The sequence below is a fragment of the Ovis aries genome, chromosome 17, assembly GCF_016772045.2.
Source record: "Ovis aries strain OAR_USU_Benz2616 breed Rambouillet chromosome 17, ARS-UI_Ramb_v3.0, whole genome shotgun sequence".
In the NCBI taxonomy this organism is placed as follows: Eukaryota; Metazoa; Chordata; class Mammalia; order Artiodactyla; family Bovidae; genus Ovis; species Ovis aries.
Genome location: NC_056070.1, coordinates 3452773 through 3476802, shown reverse-complemented (window position 1 = coordinate 3476802; position 24030 = coordinate 3452773). Strand labels below are relative to the sequence as shown.

Here is a 24030-nt window from a genome sequence, read left to right as displayed (position 1 = left end):
CAAAATTATTGGATTTAGTTTTAAAAGGCATCAATCTGACTGCTGTCTGGACAAGAAAAAAGGGGGTAAGTATGGAAAAGAGAGGCCAATTAAGATAATACTGCATTAGTTTATGCAAAAAAAAACAACAAGCTAGGATAACTGGAGGGGAAGGATGAAAAGAAGGGGACAATTAAGGTCATATGTTGACACATTTTCCTGAGCATTGCATGAGATGTGGGACAGGAGGTAACAAAAGTTTAAATATAAGAAATCTTCTTTCAACCAGTTTCCACTAGAGTTGTGGGTAAAAGTAACACAACTAGAGAGTAATCAAGGTCTTAACTGCATGATACAGACTCACTCAAGAATTGTTAAGCTAGGGCAGAAATAGTCAAGAGAAAACTTCAAGGAAAAGATAGGAACTGATTTGCTGCTGCTGCTGCTAAGTCGCTTCAGTAGTGTCCAACTCTGTGCAACCCCATAGACAGCAGCCCACCAGGCTCCCCCATCCCTGGGATTCTCTAGGCAAGAACACTGGAGTGGGTTGCCATTTCCTTCTCCAATGCATGAAAGTGGAAAGTGAAAGTGAAGTCGCTCAGTCATGTCTGACTCTTCGCGACCCCATGGACTGCAGCCTACCAGGCTCCTCCGTCCATGGGATTTTCCAGGCAAGAGTACTGGAGTGGGGTGCCATTGCCTTTTTTAGGAACTGATTTAGGGATAGGAATTAGTGAAGAAAGAAGGAAGCCATGTCAATTTTTAGGAAACAGACTGATTACCAGCATAAAAGAAATATCAGCAAGGACTGACAGAGGTAGTAAGACAACTGGTGTGATGAACTGCGGCTTCACCGGAAATGTTTTCAAGAATCTATCTGGGTCCAAAGTCCACAGTCTGTCATCTCTGTTTATATAATACCTTATGCCCTTTGCTGCTCACCTCTGCCTTGCTTCCTGTCTCTTCTGCCCATTTGTCACTCTCTCATGACTGCCTCTCCTCTCTTATTTTTAACTGTTATTTAATTAACTTTATTAGGGTAGATTTTACATACAAACCTTTCCTGGCCACTCAAATGGTAGAGAATCTGCCTGCAATGCAGCAGACTCAGGTTTCATCCCTGGGTTGGGAAGATCCCCTGGAGAGGTGGATGGCAACCCACTCTAGTCTTCTTGCCTGGAGAATTTAATAGAGAGGAGCCTGGAAGCCTACAGCTGGCTACACTCCATGGGGTCACAAAGAGTCAGACACAACTGATAGACTAACATAATTTAAGTATTAGTTCTACATACTATACACACTTATAAGACAACTATACACACCTGTGACAACTATACATACCCATGGAGCCACCATCACATTTAAGATGTAGAATATTTCTATCTACACAAAAAGTTATCTCAGACCCTTGGCCATTCTCCGTTTGTTTATCATTTACTCATCTATGGACATTTGTATTGTTTTCACTATAGGGTTTACGAATAATGCTGCTATAAACATTCATGTAAAAGTATTTTTGTGGACAAACATCTTCATTCCTACAGGAAGTGTATATTTAACGTTGTAAGAAATTACAAAACTATTTTCCAAAGTGGTTGTACCATTTAATTAATTAATTCATTATTGAAGTTTAGGTAATTTATAATGTTGTGTTAGTTTCCGGTCTACAGTAAAGTGATTCATTTAAACATACATGTACATAATCTTTTTCATATTCTTTTCTATTATGGTTTATTACAGGATCATGGCATCTGGTCCCATCACTTTATGGCAAATAGATGGGGAAACAGTGGAAACAGTGACAGACTTTACTTTTGGGGGCTCCAAAATCACTGCAGATGGTGACTGCAGCCATGCAATTAAAAGACACTTACTCCTTGGAAGAAAAGTTATGACCAACCTAGATAGCATATTCAAAAGCAGAGACACTACTTTCCCAACAAAGGTCAAAGCTAGACAGTCAAAGCTTTATTCAGTAGTCATGTATGGATGTGAGGGTTGCACTATAAAGAAAGCTGAGTGCTGAAGAATTGATGCTTTTGAACTGTGGTGTTGGAGAAGACTCTTGAGAGTCCCTTGGACTACAGGGAGATCCAACCAGTCCATCTGAAAGGAGATCAGTCCTGGATGTTTATTGGAAGGATTGATGCTGAAGATGAAACTCCAATACTTTGGCCACCTGATGCGAAGAGCTGACTCATTTGAAAAGGCCCTGATGCCAGGAAAGATTGAAGGCAGGAGGAGAAGGGGACGACAGAGGATGAGGTGGTTGGATGGCATCACTGACTCAGTGGACATGAGTTTGAGTAAACTCCAGGAGTCGGTGATAAACAGGGAGGCCTGGTGTGCTGCAGTCCACGGGGTCGCAAATAGTCGGACACAACTGAGCAACTGAACTGAACTGAATACAGTTTCCTGTGCTATAGAGTAAGACCCTGATGTTTATGGTGGTTGTACCACTTTATATTCCTGTTCGCAACATACAGGAATTCCGTTTGCTCTACATTCACTGGTATTGTCAGTCTCTTTTAAATTTTGGTCATCCTAGTAGGTATGTAGTAGTGATTCATGTGGCTTTAATCTCCCTGATATCTTATGTTGTTGAACATATATTCATGTGCTTATTGTCATTTCCAATCCACTTTTTAGTTCATTTTTGTACTTTGCCTTCTTGTTCTCCATTTATCCACCACCTCTGATAATTCTTTATTGGTCCTGATCCTCCTGTTATAGGCCCATAACTCATGGCATCTATTTCAGATTCCCACTCTGGCAATGAATGTTCTGACCATACTTAAAGACTGATCTTATCTCTCCACTAAGTTGAACTAAATTCTGTGAGTGCAGAAGAGTTTTATTATATACTTGTATTATATATGTCTCTATAAATCAATATTAGTTTTGCCTATAAAATTTCATGTACTTACAAATCATATAATAACTGTCATCTTTGCCTTAGCAAATATTTTTGAGAACCAAGTATGTTGCTGTGTGAACCAAGTGTTAGGAGCTTTGTATGTTCCAGATGAAAGGACAAGATAAACCCCTAGAAAAACAGCTAAGTAAAGTGAAGATAAGAAATCTACCTGATAAGGAGTTCAAGATATTAATCATGAAGATACTCAAAGAACCCAGGACAAAATGGATGAACAGAGCTAGAAGTTTAACACACAGTTTGAAAATTTAAAAGAGAACCAAACAAACTGAAGAATATACTAACTGAAATTAAAAATTCACTGGAAGGAAACAACAGTAGATTAGGTGATACAGAGGAATGAATCATTGACCTGGAAGACAGAGTATCAGAAATCCTATAAGTTGAGCAGGAAGAAAAAAAAGAATTAAAAAATGAAGATATTTTAAGGGATCTCTGGGACAATATCAAGGTATATTTTCATTCATACTGAAGAGGTCCCAGAAGAAAAGATAGAAAGGGCTCAGAGAACATATTTGAAGACATAATAACAAGACTTCCCTAAGCTGGGAAAGGAAACATACCTCCAGGTACAGAAATCATAGAGAATCCCACAGGATTAACACTAAAGAGGATGACACTAGGAAATGTTGCAATTAAAACGTCAAAAATTAAGGATAAAGAGATAATACTAAAAGCAGCAAGAGGATATCAATAAGCTATATACCATGGAACTCCCATAAGGCTATCAGCTGACTTTTCAGCAGAAGTTCTGCAGAGCAAAAGGCTGTGGCATAGCATATTTAAAGTGGTAAAAGAGATATCAGTTCACTTCAGTCGCTCAGTCATGTCTGACTCTTTGCGACCCCCTGAATCGCAGCATGCAAGGCCTCCTGGCAATCACCAACTCCTGGAGTTCACTCAAACTCATGGGCATCGAGTCAGTGATGCCATCCAGCCATCTCATCCTCTGTTGTCCCCTTCTCCTCCTGCCCTCAATCCCTCCCAGCATCAAGGTCTTTTCCACTGAGTCAACTCTTTGCATGAGGTGGCCAAAGTACTGGAGTTTCTGCTTTAGCATCAGTCCTTCCAATGAACATCCAGGACTGATCTCCTTTAGGATGGACTGGTTGGATTTCCTTGCATTCCAAGGGACTCTCAAGAGTCTTCTCCAACACCACAGTTCAAAAGCATCAATTCTTCAGCGCTCAGCTTTCTTTATAGTCCAACTCGCACATCCATACGTGACTACTGGAAAAACCAAGCCTTGACTAGACGGAACTTTGTTGGCAAAGTAACGTCTCTGCTTTTGAAAATGCTGTATAGGTTGGTCATAACTTTCCTTCCAAGGAGTAAGCGTCTTTTAATTTCATGGCTGCAATCACCATCTGCAGTGATTTAGGAGCCTCCCAAAATAAAGTATGACCCTGTTTCCACTGTTTCCCATCTATTTCCCACGAAGTGATGGGACCAGATGCCATGATCTTCGTTTTCTGAATGTTGAGTTTTAAGCCAACTTTTTCAGTCTCCTCTTTCACCTTCATCAAGAGGCTTTTTAGTTCCTACTCACTTTCTGCCATAAGGGTGGTGTCATCTGCATATCTGAGGTTATTGATTTTTCTCCCAGTAATCTTGATTCCAGCTTGTGCTTCTTACAGCCAAGCGTTTCTCATGATGTACTCTGCATAGAAGTTAAATAAGCACCAGTCTGTTGTTCCATGTCCAGTTCTATCTGTTGCTTCCTGACCTGCATATAGGGTTCTCAAGAAGCAGGTCAGGTGGTCTGGTATTCCCATCTCTTTCAGAATTTTCCACAGTTTATTGTGATCCACACTGTCAAAGGCTTTTGCATAGTCAATAAAGCAGAAATAGATGTTTTTCTGGAACTCTCTTCTTTTTCCATGATCCAGCGGATGTTGGCAATTTGATCTCTGGTTCCTCTGCTGTTTCTAAAACCAGCTGGAACATCAGGAAGTTCATGGTTCACATATTGTTGAAGCCTGGCTTGGAGAATTTTGACCATTACTTTACTAGCATGTGAGATGAGCGCAATTGTGTGGTAGTTTGAGCATTCTTTGGCATTGCCTTTCTTTGGAATTGGAATGAAACTGACCTTTTCCAGTCCTGTGGCCACTGCTGAGTTTTCCAAATTTGCTGGCATATTGAGTGCAGCACTTTCACAGCATCATCTTTCAGGATTTGAAATAGCTCAACTGGAATTACATCACCTCCACTTGCTCTGTTTGTAGTGATGCTTTCTAAGGCCTGCTTGACTCGGCATTCCAGAATGTCTGGCTCTAGGTGAGTGATTACACCATCGTGATTATCCAGGTCATAAAGTTCTTTTTTGTACAGTTCTTCTGTGTATTCTTGCCACCTCTTCTTAATATCTTCTGCTTCTGTTAGATCCAGACCATTTCTGTCCTTTATAGAGCCCATCTTTGCATGAAGTGTTCCCTTGGTATCTCTAATTTTCTTAAAGAGATCTCTAGTCTTTCCCATTCTGTTCTTTTCCTCTATTTCTTTGCACTGATCGCTGAAGAATGTGTAGTTATAGCTAGTAGCTGTGTTGTATACCAGGGACCAACATACTATGTTAGGTCAATTACACTTCAAAAATAAAGAAACTCATAGAGAAAGATATCAGATTTTTGATTTCCAGAGGCGGGGGGATATAGGGTGATGGAATTGGGTGAAAGCAGTCAACAGGTTTAAACTTACAGTTACAAGATAAACAAATGCTAAGGGATATAATGTACAACATAATAAATACAATCAACCCAGATGTACGTTATATATGAAAGTTGCTGAGAGAATAAATCCTAAGTTATCATTTTCTTTTATTTTGTATCTATATGAGATGATAGGGGTTCACCAAATTTATTGTGATAATCTGCCAGGAGCCAGCGTGAGGAACTCCGTCCATGGCAAAGGTCATGAGGAAGGAGGCTTCGGCATACACAAAGGCGAGATCGAGCCTCAGGATACCCCCTGTTCCCGAGCATCTACCCCCAAAACCAGAGTCTACCTACTTTACTGTTTCATGCTCTCACCTACACCTCTGACTTTGTGGGGGGCTGTTCCCCACCGCTTCTCTCGGAGAAGGAGTAAACTTGCAGCTCCAGTCAATAAAAATTTCTGGGCGTGACAAGGGTGTCTGAGGTCAAACCTCTCTGCTGGCAGACTAGCTTGTGTGACAGGATTATCCACACTCCTGCCACTACACATATGATTGTTTACTACCTCTCAACCATAAACAGCACAGAGAGCTTGGAGTATTTTGAAAATCTTAATTAGCATAGGGCTTTTCTCATTGTTGAGTCAATGATTGCCACCAGGCCTCCATATCCTTAGGCACTTGGGAATATATTAATGTATTTGGAATATAGAAAAGGAAATATAGTAGTTTTTGATGTTAGCAATACTAGACTTTTTGAGTTAATGAATTTTCTCTTTTCTTATAGATCACTGTACTTTGTTATAAATCACTATGTCCTTGCTATGTAAAAATGTAACTTTATCACTATCTTAAGGCTAAATAGATCTTAAGGGGAACATTGGTGAAGGGTTTTCATTTGTTGGGCTGATGTTTGCTGTTAAATCTCCATATTCCCTGCTCTTATAATGAATATAACTAGCATATAGGAGAAATAAGTATTAACCTTTAAGATTAATCATGTTGACCTTAGGTTAAATAAATTCCTTTCTTAGTTGTAACCCACTACACCCTCACCCTCTAGGAATGCAACTTTATCTGGTACCTTCGGAGGGTGGCACCTGGTTTAAGAAAAAAACATCCTTGGAAAAAATAAGTTTTCTGGTTAACTGACCATTATCAGAAAGAAAGGGTCGTAAAATGTCAGCAGGCCTCATGGCCAGAAGATGATGTAAAACCCCAAGACCTTTTTTTAATATATATACATTTATGTCAAGCACCTGATTTTGATAAAGGTCAGGACTGCTGACCCCTGCGTGACTTTAAAATTTCCATTTGTCTCTATGTGTAACAAAAGGTATATAAGCAAACCTAGAAAATAAAGAAATTGGATCAGTTTCTGGAAAGACTGATTCCCCCGTGTCGTTCTTTCTTTCCCCTTCTGGCTGAATTCCCATATGGAGTGTGGGTACTCACCACATCTACTTACTTGCCCTGGCTTCTAAGATCCGTGAGAGAGGGAGCCCAAGGCGGGGCATCCTCTGATATTCAAACAGGCGCTGGTAGCCCAACGTAGATGGTGCAAATTCCTTGTCTTGGAGTTTTATTGGTATCCCACATAAACCAAGTTATTCAGCCTCTTTTTCTCCACTAATGTTTCCTACTACACTATCCATTTCTAATCTCTCTATATATCTGTACTTAAATAAGTTTTTTCCTAGGATGCTGATTCCATCTCCCCTTCCAATTACCCTGGATCCACCGGGGCTGGACCCCAGCAATAATTATTTCAGGATGTATGGAAGTCAAATCATGATGCTGCGTATCTTAAAATTATACAATGCTGTACGTTAATTATATCTCAATAAAACTGGAAGACAAAGTTGTTTTTGTACAAAGTAGGTGCTTAATAAGTGTGGAAAGACAGGAAATAATAGAGGAGACAGAGAGAGGAAGTAAGGAGAAGAGGTTATTAGTGAAGTGTGAGAGATTAGAATAATGTTTCTCTGCTCAAAGGAAACTTCTAAAGCAAAAGCAATTTTTTTTTTTGACTCAATGAAGAATACAACTTCTGATATTGGAATTTGCAGTAGCTAAAAAATAGCACCTATTTAATATCTCTGCTGGGTTTGCTCATTAAATCCTACTCTGCAGGGTCTAGGAATAAGCTTGAAACAAATCCCGACAGAAATCATGGTAAAAATAATCCCTAAATGAAGTCAAATTGATGTATTTTTGTTTGGATACTTAAAATGTTTTCACTACCATGAAGAGAAGAAGTAAAAGGCCTGAAACAGGCAATATTTTCCCTAGGAACCTTTTCAACATTTAACACTCAAAGAGAAATACAATGATCAATATAAATATTAAAGGAAATAAATATGTGCTATTGTCAACAAAACTTAAAATTCTGTAAAAAAGACATAAAATAATATTCATAATGGAGAAAGAATAGGAAAACCCAAACTGGATATTTTACTCTCTTTTATTTTATTTTATTTTTTTTTCTTTATAAATGTGTTTTTTTAACTTTATTTTACTTTACAATACTGTTATGTTTAATATAAACTGTAACAAAGTTTAAAAATCCTTTATCAGAGTTTCCAAATGATTACTCTTTTCAAGCTAGTTATGAAGTCATTCAATCACAAAATAAAGGATTTTAATTCAAATTGCATTATAATCTGATGCTTATTTTGTTATATTTCAGGAGACCTCACTAACAAAAATGATTTACATTTTTGGTTGGAATATGACTTCATGGTAGTATAACAAATTTTATCTTCAGTGTTAAGTCACAGTTCTGTGCTTCCTGATACAATTTATTGTTAAATTAAAGTAATTAATTTATTTTAATTGGAGGCTAATTACTTTACAATATTGTAGTGGTTTTTGCCATACATTGACATGAATCAGTCATGGGTGTACGTGTGTTCTCCATCCTGAACCCTCCTCCCATCTCCCTCCCCATTCCATCCCTCAGGGTCATCCCAGTGCACCAGCCCTGAGCACCCTGTCTCATGCATTGAGCCTGGACTGGCAATCTGTTTCACATATGGTAATATACATGTTTCAATGCTATTCTCTCAAATCATCCCACCTTCGCCTTCTTCCACAGAGTCCAAAAGACTGTTCTATACATCTGTGTTTCTTTTGCTATCTCACATATAGGTTCATAGTTACCATCTTTCTAAATTCTATATATATACATTACTATACTGTATTGGTGTTTTTCTTTCTGAGTTTCTTCCACCTCATTAGAAGTGATTCAAATGCATTCTTTTTTAATAGCTGAGTAATATTCCATTGTATATATGTACCACAGCTTTCTTATCCATTTATATGTAAACTAGCACAGCCACTATGGAGAACAGTGTGGAGATTCCTTAAAAAATTAGAAATAGAACTGCCTTATGACCCAGCAATCCCACTTCTGGGCATACACACCAAGGAAACCAGAATTGAAAGAAACACCTACCCCAATGTTCACCACAGCACTGTTTACAATTTATTTTTGAAACATAGGAGACTATTTCAACTGGCTTGTCACATATTCTTAGGAATGGCAGTAAGAAAAGAAACAACTATGCAGGCAGATGTACAATTTTGCTGATGGACTGTTCTTCATGTGTTAGAATGCTTATTATAGACCCAGTTACAAAAGCAAATATAGAGATTGCTTGCATGTAAAAGAATAGAGATGAGTATAAAATTGTCAATAAGAATCACATATAGCCTCTGTCACAAAAGCAACAATATTATCTTTATTGCAAATAAAATGTTCATAATATAAAATTAAAGTGCAGCACACAATTTCATTCAATGAAAATATTTGAAATTAAAATATTTCAAAGTCAGCAAAGAACTGCAAACATTCATATATGTTCTTCCTTTAATGAAGTTTAAATTTGAAATTGTCTGGAAAAGAGAAAATAACTAAAGGATCTTGAATTCTTCTAGGTCTTGGCTTAATGTACACATTTTAAATAAAGTCTGTGTCTGGACAAAACTTAAAATCCCAGCTCATTTCACATTGAGGTAGAAATGGTAAAACATAAAAAACAACACTATACCATCATTTCTATGACATAAGTGAAACATATAGAAGAATTTACCCTATTTTCAGGCTTTTATGAATATCACTTTAAATCTAACATAGCATCAAAAATATAAGACATTTAATGTTCTTGTTCTTTTCTTCTTTACAAAACTACTGTTAAAACACTAATACCACCTACAGAAATAATGAACTATCCACTTAAGGGCAAAGTTATATAACAATAAATGCAACAGAAATATAAAAATCAATATCTGCGGCTACATTTAGGTAAGGTGAACCTTTTGTTCAGAGTTTTCCATGAGTAAATAATTCTAGAGTTCTAGTTATGCTATTTCTAAACATCTCCTTATTAATGACTGACTTGAGAAACAGATTTTTTAAACATTTGGATGATTTTTGAAATATCTATTATATCTCAAATGTCCAGCCACTGAAACACTGGAACATAATTCAATCACTTGAGAAAAAAGTTGGGAGTGATGTCATCAATATAACTGAATAGAAAACCCTGGACCTAGTCTCCCACAGAGATATAGTCTAACAACAATGTAGAGGGTCAAAAGAGTCTTTATGAAAACTCCAGGCCAAAATGGAGTGGGGTAATTTATTCAAAGTGCTGAAAGAAAAAAATTCCACTAAGAACATTACATCTAGCAAAACTGTCCTTCAAAAATGAAGAAAAGATAAAGATCTCTGATAAAAGTTCAGAGAGCTCATAACCACTAGACCTGCCTCAAAACAAATGTTGGGGGAAGTCTTTCAAGTTCAAATGAAAAAGACTCTAGGCAGTAACATGAAAGCACACAAAAATATAAAGCCCTGTGATAAAGGTAAATTTATAGACAAACACCAGATCCTGTAACATTGTAATGGTGGTGTATAAATCACTTTTACTTTGGTATAAAATTTAAAAAAAAATAAAAACATAATAGACAACATAGTGACTGTAGTTAACAAGACTGTATTGTATATTTGAAAACTGCTAAGAGACTGGATCTTAAAAGTTCTCATCACAAGAAAAAAAATTTGTAATTGTGTGGTGATAGATATTAACTAAACTTACTCTGGTAATTATTTCACAATTATAATATCAATATACCAAATCGTTATGTTATACAGCTAAAAGTAAGACAGTGTTATATGTCAATTATATCTCCATTACAAAAAGAAATAATGGATAGAAATATTCAATAAATAGTCTCTTTTACTCCCCCCAAAATAGCTTTAAGTATAAAACTTTGTAAATGGATCAAAATTTAAAAAGATGTAACTTGTGAACTTATGTTTTGATAACATAAAGTGGAAGAGAAAATTAAAGGAGCAGAGTTTCAGATGTGATTAAAGTTAAGTTGTTATGAGTTTAAAGTAGATTGTTAAAAATTAAAGATGTTTTATGTAATTCCCATGGTAACCACAAAGAAAACACCTATAGAAGGAACACAAATGAAAATAAGTAGAAACTCAAGCTTGTCACTTTGAAAAATCAAAAGAAGTGATTTCAGAAGTGATTTCAAAATCACTTTGAAATACAAAAGAAGGCAACAAACAAAGAAAAGGGGGATGAACTAACTATAAAACATACAGAAAACAATTTTAAAATGTCAATACTAAGTCCCTCCCAATCAGTAATTACTTTAGACAAAGATGGATAAAAGTTCCTAATGAAAAAACGCAGAGTGCCTGAATGAATAAAAAAAAACCCCATAAGATCCAACTACATACTGTCTAGAAAAGACTCATTTTAGATATAAGAACACCCATAAGCTGAAAGTGAAAGAATGGAAAAAGATATTCCATGCCAAATGTACCCCAAGGACAACAGGATGGTTGTGCTTATATCAAACAAGCTAGAGTTTAAGTCTAAACTATCATCAGACAAAGAAAGACATTATATTAAAAACATCTATTTACCAGGAAGATATAACAATTATAAATATATATGCACCTAACAGCAGAGCACCCAAACATAAGAAGCAAACATTGACTCAACTGAAGGGATAAATAGACAGCACCACAATAATAGTAGGGTATTTCAATACCCCACTCTCAATAATGGGTATATCAACCAAACAGAAGATCAATAAGGAGAGAGGACTTGAACAATATTATAGACTAAATGGACCTAACATACAGATACAGAATATGACCCAACAATAGCATAACACACATTCTCAAGTGTTACATTCCCAAGTGTGTCGCCAAGTGCATACGGAACATTCACCAGATCATATTTTAGTCCACAGAATTATAACAATTTAAGAATATTATACCAACTATCTTTTCTGATTACAACAGAATGAAACTAGAAATAAGTAGCAAAGAAAAACTAGAAAATTCACAAATACATGGAAATTAACATGGTCTTGGACAATTAATAGGTCAAAGAAGAAATTTAAAGGAAAATTAGATAATACCTTGAGACAAAAGAAAAACAAAACATAAAAACATGAAATGCAACAAAAGCAGTACTAAGAGGGAGCTTTATAGCAGTAACTGCCTACATTTAAAAAGGAGAAAGATGGGACTTCCCTGGCGGTCCAGTGGCTAAGACTCTGCACTCCCAGTGCAGAGAGTGCAGGTTCAATCCCTGGTTGGGGAACTGAAATCTTACATGCCACACAGCCAAAATAAAAAAGAAAGAAAGACTGCAAATCAACAACATAGCTTCATATCTCAAGGAACTAGAAAAAGAAGAACAAAGTGAAAATTAAACAAAAGGAACCAAATTTTAAAAAAAGATTATAAATAAATAAAATAGTAGGAAAACAAAAAATCAATAAAACTAAGAGTTTTTTAAATCAATGGAATTGATCATTCCTTAGCCAAAAAAAAAAAAAAAAAAAAAAAAGCAGTGAAAAAGCTCAAATAACAAAAATCAGAAATGAAAGAGGAGACATTACAGCTGATGCCATGGAATTAAAAGTATCGTAAGAGACTACCACGAACAATTTTACACCAAATTAGACAACCTATAAGAAATAAATAAATTTATACAAATATACACCCTACCAAAATGAAATCATGAAGCAAGAAAAAAATCTGAACAGAGCTGTAACTAGTAAGGAGATTGAATAACAAATCAAAAGCCTCAACAGAGGGAGGGGATGTATGTATACATATGGCTGGTTCATGTTGAGGTTTAACAGAAAACAACAAAAGTCTGTAAAGCAATTATCCTTCAATAAAAAAATAAATTATTTTTAAAAAGAGGTTTTAAAAAGCAAACATACAAAAGGCAATAAAGAGGAACAGATGGCTTCACTAATGAATTTTTCCAAACACATAAAGAAGAATTAGCACCAATTCTTCTAAAACTCTTCCAAAATAATTAAAGAGGCTAGAACACTTCCAGACTTTATCAGGTCAGCCTTACTCTGATACTAAAACCAGACAAAGACACTAGAAAAAAAAAAAAAAAAGAAAACTACAGACCAATATCCCTGGTGAATATATTAATGGATGTAAAATCCTCAACAAAATATTAATAAACTGATTTCAACAGCACATTAAAAGAATTATGTGCCATAACCAGTTGAGACTTCTCTCTGGGATGCAACAATGTCTCAAACATATGAAAATCAGTCAATATGATACACCATATTAACAGAACAAATGATTTAAAAAATCATGTTATCATCTTAATATATGCAGAAAAAGCACTTGGCAAAATTCAACAATTTCTCATGATAAACACACTCAATAAACTAGACATATAAGGAAATTGCTAAAAAATAATGTCCATATAGTAAAAACCCATAGGTGACATCCTGCTCTATGTAAAAACCAGAAAACTTCTCTACTAAGCTCAGATATAATGCAAGGATATCCACTCTTGCCATTTCTCTGTGATACTGAATTGGAACTCTTAGTCATGGAAATCAGGCTTGAAATTAAAGGCATCTTAATCATAAAGAAGTAAAATTATCTCTATTCTCATGACATGATATGAACTTTTATGCAAGAAACCTTATTGATTTCACAAAAAAATCAGTTGCATGTCTAGGCACTAACAATGTACAATCTCAAAAATAAATTAGGGAAAAATCTCAATTACAATATAAAAATAATTTTTAAATTACAATCAAATTTAATCCAATTACAATCAAAAAATAATTAGGAATAAAATTAGCCTAGAATGTGAAAGTCTTACACACTAAAAAGTATAAAACACTGGTGAAAGAAATGAAATACAACCAAAATAGGTGGAAATACACTCTGTGTTAAGAAGTGGAAGACTTAACATTATTAAAATGTCCATACTACTCAAAACAATCTATAGTCAATGCAATTCCTATCAAAATCCCAAAGGTAATTTTGCAGAAAAACAAAAAATATTAAAATTCATATAGATTTTTAAAGTACTCTGTCTAGCCAAAACAAACTTGAGAAAGAAAAGTAAAGCTGGAGGCCTGACATTCCTGACTTCAAACATATTCCAAAGATACTGGAATCAAAACAGTATGGTACTGACATAGAGCTATATAGACCAATGGAACAGAGCAGAGATTCCACAAATAAACTTTCGCATATATTTTCAAATGATCTTTGACAAGGATGCCAAGGCTACACAATAGTCTATTTTATAAATGGTCTTAAGATAACTGAATATCCACATTCAAATAATGTATTTGAATATCTTACACATATTTAAAAATTAAGTAAGAATGGACTTAAATCTCCCAGAAGAAAACATGTGGGGAAAGCTTCATGACACTGGATTTGGCAGTAATTTTTTTGATATGAGAATAAAAGTACAAAAAGCAAAAGCAAAAATTGATGAACAATACTATACCAAAATAAAAATTTCTCTGCAGCAAAGGAAACAATCAAGAGTGAAAAGGCAACCTATGGAATGGGAGAAAATATTTACAAACTATATATATGATAAGGGGTTAATCTCCAAAGTATATAAAGAACTCCTACAACTCAATAGAAAAAAAAATCAATTGAAAATGAAAAAATGACTTGAATAGACATTTCTCCAAAGAACATATAATAAAGGTCCATGAGTACATGAAAAGATGCTCAACATTAGTCATAATCAAGAAAATGCAAATCCAAAACCACAATGAGATACCACCTCATACCAGCTAGAAAAATAACAACAACAACAAAACAGAAAACGATGAGTGTCAGTAAAGGTACGGAGAAACTGGAACAATTTTACACTGTCGTTTGGAGAGTAAAATGGCATAGTCACTATGGAACACTGTATAAATATCCTCTAAAAATTGAAATTAGAATTATCATATGATCCAGCAATCCAAAGAACTAAAAACAGGATCTTAAAGACATATTTGCACATCCATATTCATTGCAACATTATTTACAACAGCCTAAGAGGTGGAAACAACCTAAATGTCTTTCAGAGGATAAACGGATAAAGAAATGTGGTATAAACAAACGATGGTATAATAATTAGCCTCAAAAAAGATGGAAATCCTGCAATATGGTACAACATCGATGAACATTATGTGAATAAGCTAGCCACGAAAAAGACAAATACTGCTTGTCTCCACTTAAAGTATCTAAATAGTCAAACCCTTAGAATTAGAAAGTAGAATGGGTTTTGCTTGGGGTGGAGGTAGGAGAAAGAGTTGTTCAACAAGTATTGAACTAGAGTTTTGAAAGATGAAAAAAGCTGGAGAAACTCACTGCACAATGATATACATACTGTTAACATGACTGCACGATACACTTAAAAATGGTTAAGATGGTAAATCTTATGTCTCCTACCTCCCTTTAAAAAAAAGAGATGATTTTTTCCTTCCTACCTTCTCATCATCAAAAATGATTGAACATATGTTGCTAGGGCTTTCCAAAAATTTCACCCCTGGGATGAAACAAGGCATGGAAAATACTCAAAATGGCTAAATTTCCAAAGTTTGTGGACAGATGAAAACCAAATTCTAAAATGTAAACGGCATGCACTGTTGAACACAACTGCTTTTGTAAACGCCTGAAGAAACAATAGAGGAAGCCATAAAAAGTGCTTATTCACTCTTGTACTTGATGTGAAAGAAAACCAACACAGAATTTAATACATGCAATGAGAAGTGAATAAAATATATTTGTAATGGGATTAGGGATTTTAGTGGGCAACTTTTTAAAAAGGAGTGATTATCTGTAAATGGCTGTATTCAATCATTTTAAAATGCACTCATACAACCTAGAGAAGAGCAATGCTAAAATGATTCCTGGATGTTGCTATTACCTTTCCAATTTTGTGAATTACAGAAAACTAACATACAAAGACCCAAAACATGAACTTGAGAATTTTCACTGTTATTTCAATGTTGGATCAGACTCCAGATCTTATCTGTGGACCAGCTGCTGCTATCTTCTCACATTGTTCAACCATTCCCTTTCTGGGTGATAGTCCTAGTTTGATAATCATACTTCAAATTCACTGTACTTAAAGAAAAAAAATAGTTTGAGGATAATTGCTTCCTGGCTTCCGCTGTACAAAGATGTGAATGAGCCATCAGTTCAGTTCACTTCAGTTGATCAGTCATGTCCGACTCTTTGAGACCCCATGGACTGCAGCACTCCAGGTCTCCCTGTCCATCACCAACTCCCAGAGTTTACCCAAACTCATGTCCATTGAGCCAGTGATGCCATCCAGCCATCTCATCCTCTATCGTCCCCATCTCCTCCTGCCTTCAATCTTTCCCAGCATCAGGGTCTTTTCCAATGAGCCAGTTCTTCGCATCAGGTGGCCAAAGTATTGGAGTTTCACCATCAGTCCTTCCAATGAATATTGGGACTGATTTCCTTTAGGATGGACTGGTTGGATCTCTTTGCTGTTCAAGGGACTCTGAAGAGTCTTATCCAATACCACAGTTCAAAAGCATTAATTCTTAAGTGATCAGCTTTCTTTATAGTCCATCTTTCACATCCACACTGGAAAAACCATAGCTTTGACTAGACGTACTTTGTCGGCAAAGTAATGTTTCTGCTTTTTAATGTGCTCTTTAGGTTGGTCATAGCTTTTCTTCCAAGCAGCAAGCACCTTTTAATTTCATGGCTGCAGTCACCATCTGCAGTGATTTTGGAGCCCCCCAAAATAAAGTCTGTCACTGTTTCCATTGTTTCCCCATCTATCTTCCATGAAGTGATAGGACCAGATGCAATGATCTTAGTTTTCAGCATGTTGAATTTTAAGCCAACTTTTTCACTCTCCTCTTTCACTTTCATCAAAAGGCTCTTGAGTTCTCCTTTGCTTTCTGCCATAAAAGTGGTGTCATCTGCATATCTGAGGTTATTGATATTTCTCCCGGCAATCTGGATTCCAGCTTATGCTTCATCCAGTCCAGCATTTCTCATGATGTACTCTGCATATAAGTTAAATAAGCAGGGTGACAATATACAGCCTTGACATACTCCTTTCCCAATTTGGAACCAGTCTGTTGTTCCATGTGCAGTTCTAAATGTTACTTCCTGACCTGCATACAGATTTCTCAGGAGGCAGATGAGGTGGTCTGGTATTTCCATCTCTTGAAGAATTTTCCACATTATGCTCTGATCCACACAGTCAAAGGCTTTGGTATGGTCAATAAAGCAGAAGTAGATGTTTTTCTGGAACTTTCTTGCTTTTTAGATGATCCAACAGATGTTGGATGTTGACAATTTGATGTCTGGTTCCTCTGCCTTTTCTGAATCCAGCTTACCGTCTGGAAGTCCTTGGTTCATGTACCATTGAAGCCTGGGTTGGAGAATTTTGAGCATCACTTTGCTAGTGTGTGAAGTGCAGTAAAGTGAAGCGAAGTTGCTCAGTCATGTCCGACTCTTTGAGACCCACTGGATTGTAGCCCACCAGGCTCCTCGGTCCATGGGATTTTCCAGGCATGAATACTGGAGTGGGTTGCCGTTTCCTTCTCCAGGGGATCTTCCTGACCCAGGGATCGAACCTGGGTCTCCTGCATTGTAGACAGACACTTTACTGTCTGAGCTACCAGGGAAGCTAGTGTGTGAGATGAGTGCAATTGTGCGGTAGTTTGAGCATTCTTTTTCATTGTCTTTCCTGGGGATTGGAATGAAAACTGACCTTTTCCAGTCCTGTGACTGCTGCTGAGTTTTCCAAATTTGCTGGCATATTGACTGCATCTATTTCAGAGCATCATTCTTTAGGATTTGAAATAGCTCAACTGGAATTCTATCACCTCCACTAGCTTTGTTTATAGTGATGCTTTCTAAGGCCCACTTGACTTTGCATTCCAGGATGTCTGGCTCTTGGTGAATGATCACACCACATCATAGAGATATCCACATGATCATGTCATGATTATCTGGGTCATGAAGATCTTTTTTGTATAGTTCTTCTGTATATTCTTTCCACCTCTTAGTATCTTATGCTTCTTTTAGGTCCATACCATTTCTGTCCTTTATCATGCCCATCTTTGCATGAAATGTTCCCTTGGTATCTCTAATTTTCTTGAAGAGATCTCTAGTCTTTCCCATTCTATTTTTTCCTCTATTTCTTTGCATTGATCACTGAGGAAGGCTTTCTAATCTCTCTTTGCTATTCTTTGGAACTCTGCATTCAAATGCGTATATCTTTCCTTTTCTCCTTTGCCTTTCACTTCTCTTCTTTTCACAGCTATTTGTAAGTCCTCCTCAGACAGCCATTTTGTCTTTTTGCGTTTCCTTTTCTTGGGTATGGTCTTGATCACCTCTTCCTGTACAATGTCATGAACCCCCATCCATAGTTCTTTAGGCACTCTGTGTATCAGATCTGATCCCTTGAATCTATTTATCACTTTCATTGTATAATCATAAGGGGTTTGATGTAGGTCATACCTGAAAAGCCTAGTGATTTTCCCTACTTTCTTCAATTTCAGTCTGAATTTGGCAATAAGGAGTTCATGATGTGAGCCACAGTCAGCTCCCAGACTTGTTTTTGCTGACTGTATAGAGCTTTTCCATCTTTGGCTGCAAAAAATATAATCAATCTGATTTTGATACTGACCATCTGGTGATGTCCATGTGTAGAGTCTTCTCTTGTGTTGTTAGAAGAGGGTGTTTTCTATGACCAGTGTATTCTTTTGGCAGAACTCTATTAGCCTTTGCCTTGCTTCATTCTGTACTCCAAGGCCAAATTTTCCTGTTACTCCAGGTGCTTCTTGACTTCCTACTTTTGCATTCCAGTTCCCTATAATGAAAAGGACATCTTTTGGGGGTGTTAGTTCTAGGTCTCATAGGTCTTCATAGAACAATTCAACTTCAGCATCTTCAGCATTACTGGTCAGGGCATAGACTTGGATTACTGTGATACTGAATGATTTGCTTTGGAAAAGAACAGAGACCATTCTGTGGTTTTTGAGATTGCATCCAAGTACTGCATTTTGGATTATTCTGTTGACTGTGATGGCTACTCCATTTCTTCTAATTGATTCTTGCCCACAGTAGTAGGTATAATGGTCATCTGAGTTAAATTCATCCATTCCAGTCCATCTTAGTTCACTGATTCCTAAAATGTCCATGTTCCCTCTTGTCATCTCCTGTTTGACCACTTTCAATTTGCCTTGATTCATGGAACTAACATTCCAGGTTCCTATGCAATATTGCTCTTTACAGCATCAGACTTTACTTCCATCACCAGGAATATCCACATCTGGGTGTTGTTTCTTTGTTTCTTTCTTTTTTTTTTTTTTTTTTTTTGCTTTGGCTCCATTTCATCATTCTTTCTGGAGTTATTTCTCCACTGATCTCCCATAGCATATTGGGTACCTACCGACCTGGGGATCTCATCTTTCAGTGTCCTATCTTTTTGCCTGTTCATAGTGTTCATGGAGTTCTCAAGGCAAGAATACTGAAGTGCTTTGCCATTCCCTTCTCCAGTGACCACATTTTGTCAGAACTCTCCAGCATGATCCATCTGTCTTGGGTGGCCCTACATGGCATGGCTCATAGTTTCATTAAGTTAGACAAAGCTGTGGTCCAGGTTATCGGATGGTTTAGTTTTCTCTGATTGTGGTTTTCTGTCTGCCCTCTGATGGAAGGATAAGAGGCTATGGAAGCTTCCTGATGGGAGAGACTGACTGAATCAGCCGTAAGTGTACATTTGAGCCTCCCTCCCTCCCCCCGACCCCAGCCCTCTACGTCATCTCAGAGCACCGATCATAGTTCCCTGCCCTATGCAGCTGCTTCCTGCCAGCCACCTGTTTCATACATAGTAGTGCATGCATGCTAATGCTACTCTCTCAAGCCGTTTCACCCTCTCCTTCCCCTACTGCGTCCACAAGTCGGTTCTCTAAACGCATGTCTCTGTTCCTACCCTGCATGTAGATTCATCAGTGCCATTTTTTGATTCCATATATATGCATTAACATGTGAATACAGTGTTTGTTCTTCTCTAATTCACTTCACTGTGTAACAGGCTCTAGGTTCATCCACCTCATTTGATTCAAATTCAACTCATTCCTTTTCATGGGTGAGTGTATACGTATATACACACACAGGCTTCCCAGGTGGTGCTAGTGATCCACTGGCCAAAGAAGGAGACATGGGTTCGATCCCTGGGTGGGGAAGGCCACCTGGAGGAAGAAAGGGCATGCCTCTCCAGTATTCTTGCCAGGAGAATCCCATGGAGAGAGGAACCTGGTGGGCTATGGTCCATGGGGTGAGAAAGAGTCTGAACAGCTGCATATGTACCACAATTTCTTTATCCATGCATCTGCAGATGGACATCTAAGTTGCTTCTATGTCCTGACTGTTGCAAATAGTCTCTGCACTTTTAAGACTTGTTCTTATTCTCTGTTCAGCTCCTAGAATCTGAGAGCCAGCCAGAACCTAGAGCCTGCACATCCAGAAAGAAAGGTTGCACAACTTTTCTGTATGAGTGATTAACCTCAGTTATGAAATATTCAGCACATTTTCCATTAAGAAACAAGGAAAATGTTGAAAGTATGTTTCAATTAGATTATAAGGAACAACTTTCACGATGTTTTTAGCAGCACATAATGAGTACTATAATACACAATTTTAATGAGTCTATTTGATTGTCACAGCAGCTCTTTAGCAAGACAATATTGTTATCCTCAAAATAATCTGAAAACATCAGGATTCTCCTGACAAACAATAGATGCTAGTTAAAACCTAAAAGAAATGAAATCCTGATATTTCTAAATGTTATGTTCTGTTTTTGACTTACATATAAATGAAAATTCTTTGTAAACTTTAAAGTGCTATAAATCACCAATGTCTAAATCTCTTTTCAGCTTTCAAAAACAAAACATAGTAGCCCTCTGATCCTCACCATTCTTCAAGATATTGCAACATTACTTCTGCCTCTTTATGGCCAAGCTTTGTGAAAAATCTCCACTTTACATTTCTCTATACTCTGCCTTCTAAAAATATTAAGTTCTAGCAAGTTCAGTCAGTTCAGTTCAGTTGCTCAGTCATGTCCAACTCTTTGCGACTCCATGAATTGCAGCATGCCATGCCTCCCTGTCCATCACCAACTCCCAGAGTTTACCCAAACTCATGTCCATCGAGTCGGTGATGCCATCCAGCCATCTCATCTTCTGTCATCCCCTTCTGCCCCCAATCCCTCCCAGCATCAGGGTCTTTTCCAATGAGTCAACTCTTCGCATGAGGTGGCCAAAGTATTGGAGTTTCAGCTTCAGCATTAGTCCTTCCGATGAACACACAGGACTGATCTCCTTTAGGATGGACTGGTTGGATCTCCTTGCAGCCCAAGGGACTCTCAAGAGTCTTCTCCAACACCACAGTTCAAAAGCATCAATTCTTCAGTGCTCAGCTTTCAGTGCTCTCCAAAGTTCTCAGTCCTGTCTTGCCGGGAGCCAGAGTGAGGAATTCCACCCATGACAAGGTCATGCAGCAAGAGCTCTGATGGCAAGGCTAATCAGACCTCAGGTTTTCCCCCTGGAATTTCCTGAGCATCCACCCCCCCAAAAAATAAGAATCTGCCTGCTTTTCCACTCTTCTGATATTCTCTGGAAAAAGTCAAATCAGAGCTTTAGCCTTCTGCATTTGAAAGGGATGTTTCAGTTAAAACCCCCTCTGATTGCTCTCTAGCTTGCCTAACAGGTTCCCCAGACCTCTTACAGTTTGTGAATTGTTTACAACCCCCCCAACCATGAGAGGCACAAAGCTTAAAAGCATCTTAAGATACAGAGCCTTTTCTAAAGATTTAAAAATTATATTGGTAGAGGGTTTTCACTGTTGACTCAATGACTGCTGCCAGACCTCCATATTCTTTATCTTTTAGGCACCTGGAAGGATGTTACTCAATGTAAGCAGGATATAGAAAAAGATACATAGTAGTTTTGATATTAGCAACACTAGACTTTTGAGTTAATTGCTTCTCTTTTGCTGTAAATCACTGTACTCCCTCTACTTGTTATAAGTTGCTGTATCTTTGCTGTGTAAGAATGTAACTTTATTTAGTGCTTTCTGAGAGTGGCACTAGACCTTGGGAAGATCAACACAAATAAGTCTTCTGGTTGACAAACCCTTATCAGAAAAAAGGCTGTAAAATGTTAATTGGCCCTTTTGGCTGGAAGATGATGTAAATTACCTAAGACTTGTGTATACAATTAGGTATGCAGAGAGAAAAGCCTGGTTTTGATAAGAGTCTGGACTGCTAACGCTGCATAACTTTGTGTTATCCATCGATCTTCATGTTTTATCAAAAGTATAAAAGGCCTTCTGAACAATAGAGGACGGAGCTAGTTGCTGGACTGGTTTCCTCCGTGTCTCTCTCTTTCCTCTCCTCTTCACTCTAATTTCAGGCTGAATTTCCACCTGGGGTGCGGAGGCTCGCCAAGTCTACTTACTTGCCCTAGCTGTTAAGACTCATGCGAAAGGGAGCCTACAGCGAGGCACCCTTAGATATTCAAGCGAGCACAGGTGGCCCAGCATAGATGGTGCAAATTCCTTGTCTGGAATTTTATTGGTCTTCCGCGTAATCCAAGCTATTCAGCCCTCTTCCTCCACTGAATTTTCCTACTACACTATTGTTTCCTAATCTAATCTTATATTAATAAATAAACAAGTCTTTCTCATGCCAACACTATCCACCCTTCAAATTCCCTGGATCCACTGGGGCTGGACCCCGGCACTGTCTGAAGCTGCTAAATTCTGTTTGGCTGCACATGATTCTTGTAAACAGCCACAGCCAACTCTGGTTCACTTAAGAGGTCTCCATTCCTGGTCTTTATTCTTGGCCATGTCCTGAACAATTTCAACAGAGTTTCAAACATACTCCTCAGAACTTCCTTTCTGGACTCTCCCAGCACTTATTTGTTAATTGTATCATTCTCTTATTATCTTATCCTTTATACTTGATGTACAGACTTATCTTTTCAGATATGTCTTCCTTTCTACCATGTTCTTATCTCCTTATGCCAAGACAGCATCCTCAGAACATGTCAGGCAACATTCTTCCCAATCCCACCGTGGAAGGCTCTATGAGCACTGTAGCCCCTCTCCCAGAGTGTGGTAGCCCCCCACACCCTTCTGCTTCACTCACTTCTGCTTTGGGGATACATCTCTGACTGAGATAATCTCCACTTTTCTGTCCTTATCGTCCCTCAGCTATAAATTTAATAATGTTGACCACTCCCTGCTTCTTTAATGTGTCACTTTCCTGTTTCTCTAACACCACCCTCCCAGTAGTGCCCTGGGAATCCATCTCAATCTCTTTTGTAGACATAGTACATCTCCAACTCCTGTAAAATACTGGCATTACTTTGGATTTCTTCTCAGCCCACTATCTACCCTCACCCTTGACTTGCACACATAATAAATGGGAGTTTCTGCTGATTCACAATGTCTGGTCTACCTTCAAAGCTTAGGGGGAAGGTGGATGTCCAGGCATCAGTAAATTTTAAAAGCTTCCCAGGTAACTATATGTGCAGCCAGGATTGACAACCTTAGGTCTAAATAGTTAGCAAGTCCCAGTGAAGCTGTCTTAAAAAACACTGGGGACCACATTCCTTCTTATCTTCCCCTGCTACTTGTGTGTTAGTTGCTCAGTCATGTCCAACTCTTTGCAACCCCCTGGACTACAGCTTGCCATTCCCTTCTCCTGGGAATCTTCCTGACCCAGGCATTGAACCCAGGTCTCCTGCATTTCAGACAGATTCTCTATGATCTGAGCCACGAGGGAAGAACAATTTTCGCCTACCACTGCAGTTTTACTTGGGTCATTTACCACGTGGATGACCACAATATCCTCCTAACTCACCTCTTTTTCTCAAACCAGTCTTCTTCACAAGACCTTCAAAGTGAGCTTTCTACAATATGGTAGCTTGTTTTGTTACTCCTTTGACAACTGAAAGGCCATCAATATCTCTCTGGTCTAGCTCATCATTGGACAAAAGCCTCTGTCCAGGTGCTCCTTGTGGTAAGGTCATGAGTCCATAACCCTCTATGTGGGCCACTTACCTGGCCTAA

At 37.7% G+C, this 24030-nt stretch overlaps 1 protein-coding gene across 1 annotated transcript in view; it reads right to left on the bottom strand.

Annotated features, from left to right (window-relative positions):
- Positions 1 to 24030, bottom strand: part of DCHS2 (dachsous cadherin-related 2) — a 349005-nt gene that overhangs the window by 55434 nt on the left and 269541 nt on the right. The gene's annotated exons all lie outside the window — the stretch shown is intronic.